Here is a 2,813-nt window from a genome sequence, read left to right on the forward strand (position 1 = left end):
GACCAGTCCGGAAACGGGGCCCTGGGCACGGCTGGCTGTGGCGCGAGTCCGGTGCCCGTGGGCCTGGCCACCCAGCAAGGCCGCTGCAGCCCCGCCTCTCACACGCGCAGACCGACCGCTGCGGAGCCCACGCACCCCGCCTGGTTCCTGCCGGTCGGAGACGAGGACCTGCTCAGCCTGCTTTCCCTGGAGCCGCTGGAGGTGGCGCGGCGAGAGCCACGGGCCGGCAACGTGGCCGCATTCCGCTCCTCAGGCATCGCCCTGCCACACCGTCCCCCGCCACCCCATCCAGCGCCAACAGACGTCACAGCTCCCGCAGCACCTTCCCCATCCCCGGGACGGGCCTGCCGGGTGAGCACCTCGCACCGAGGTGCAGTCAGCTCGGCCACAGCGGCCGAGACCAGGCGGAGAGCCGCCGCCGCGGGTGGTGTTCCAGCAGATCGGACAGCCCTGCTCGGGCATCCTCCAGGGGGCAGGCGCTCGTGCTCCCTCGGGCTCTCGGCTCTGATCGCCGCGGCGGCCGGCCCGGGAGCGACGCGCGCTTCTTTCTGCCTGAAAACGAGCCCTGGCTTCTCGTCGTCCCCGTGTCCGTCCTCCAGCGCAGCTGCTAGGAAATCACGTTTGCACCTTCCCGGGAGCTCTCCTCACCGTGGAGAGCAAACCCGCCTCGTGATCCGAAGCAGAAAGGCCGCCTCGCCCGCAGATCGGGAGCCGCCACGCGGGCCAAGTTCAGAGTCAGGCTCTGCAGGGGGGAGGGGGCGGGTGTCCAGCTGCCGCGCACGAGGGCGGCGGCTCGTCGTCCTCAAGGCCGCGGGCCGGTCACAGCGCCCTCCAGGCTGTGGCCTCCTGTCCCGGCAGCCACAGCGCTTCTGCGGTGGGCCGGCTCCCGGGGCTCTCGTGGGGCCCGAGGGACATCGGGGTGCACCGAGCGCCCGCAGGGCACCCACAGGTCACCCACAGCAGGACCCTGCCCGCCCCCTTCGCCCCGTGTCCTGTTGGGAGGGGCGGGGCTGCGGGCTCAGCCTCCCACCTGCACGGGGACCAGGCCCGCCCCTCCCACGTTCTCCCAGGTCCCACGTGGATGGATGCTGCGTGGACCCCGCCCATGAAGAGGCGAGGCCCCTGGCTCCTCCCCTCCCCGCCTCCCTGCTGTCCCATCCCCGGGGCCAGCCGCCCTTCGCTGCCCACCTCCATCGGGTCCCCCGGCCCCACACTCGGCGAGACTCGGGCCACCACTGCCGCGCCCCGAGGTGCTACCCAGGCCCGAAGGGGGTAGAGGAACTCCGTTCTCAGTCAGACCCTGGTCGTCCCCACTTTGTCCCCGGCTCTGAGCTCCATGGAGCCAGCTCGGCGGCCCAGGCAGACCTCCCAGCTCTGATCGGGCGAGATCCTCCCTCCTCCCGGCCCCAAGGCCTCAGGGCTCGGGCCTGGGGCGGGGACGCCAGGAGGTCATTTCTTATGGCCTCGGATCTTAGGCCATGACCCGAGCGTGGGGGCAGCTGATGCTCCATGTGGCCACAACGTCCTCCGTGCGGGATGAGCGCTGGGCCCGCAGGTCAGCGCACAGCATTCGCGCTCGGAGGCCTGAGAGGCCTGCCCCTGGGGCCTCGGTTTTCTCATCTGTAAAGAGGGCTCACAGGGGCCAACTCAGATCTTCTAAAGAGAAGTGGCCGCACAGGACTGAGGTGGGCAGGCCGGGGTGTGGAGGCCTTTAGAGGGTCCAGAGAGGCAGGGCTGGGGGCAGGCCTGTGTCCCCCACTCTCAGCAGCTCCGCGTCGGTGGAGGGGAGGGTGCCCCCGGCCGGTGCCCGCGTGGGCTGGGGGCAGGTGAGGTCAGGGGGCTGTCCTGGGGCCCCTCCCCCAGCCCCCCGTCGCTCCCTCCTCCAGAAGTAAGAGGCAGGAGGACGAGACAGCTGAGAAGCTCCGGGAGCCGCGGGAGAGCGCGTGGGCTCCGCGAACACCAGGTGCAACTTAACCGCAAAGGAAGCGTCTGGTGATGAGAGGGGGCTCGGCCGAGGGGGCCGCGGGGGAGGGGCTGGGGCTGACGCCTGAGGGAAAGGCAGCGAGCGGGGCGGGGCCGGGGAGGGGTGAAGACGTGGATGAGGCACCCAGGCGGCCCATCGGCTCACGCCCTTGGGGGCCACAGAAGGACGCCCGCCGTCAGCACCTGCAGGAGAGCAGGTGTGGGGAGAGGGGCGGAGGGAGGGTCCCCCAGGCATGGCCGTCCCCTGGCCAAGCCGCTTGGATGAAGCCCTCCTGTCCCTCCAATGGCACTTAGCAAATCCGGGCACAAATAAATAACCGAGTCCAATTGAATTAACCTTCAGCGATCAGCACAGCTAAACAAATTTCCCCGCGGCCCAACGAGATTACGCGGCCGGCGCAGACGCTCCCTCCCGAGGGTTCATGGGGTTTAACGAGTTTAGGCCCGATGCCCGTTCTTCCTCCGGTTCCGGCGCTCTGCTCCGCCGTGCAGCCTCTGGGGCCACGGCCCTGGGGATGCCGGGGGAACAGACAGGCGGTGGGAGAGCCGGGTGGGCACGGAGGCAGCCGCGGGCGTGCAGGGTGCAGCAGGGGTGCAGGCGGCCGGGCCAGACCAGGAGACGGCAGTGCTGGCGGCAGACGCCGTGCCCTCCCTGTGACCCCACGCCCAGAGGCATCACCCCACACCCACCTGCACCCAGGAGGGGCCTCTGGGCACACGGGCTGGGTGTCCCAGAGTCAGACCATCGGGGTGGAGGCCCTTCCGCGGGCGCTAGTGACATGGACAGAATAAACGGAACTGTGCCTCCAGGACGCAGGGAGGGGCCTGGC

The sequence above is a fragment of the Eptesicus fuscus genome, chromosome 6 (genome assembly GCF_027574615.1).
Source record: "Eptesicus fuscus isolate TK198812 chromosome 6, DD_ASM_mEF_20220401, whole genome shotgun sequence".
Classification (NCBI taxonomy): Eukaryota; Metazoa; Chordata; class Mammalia; order Chiroptera; family Vespertilionidae; genus Eptesicus; species Eptesicus fuscus.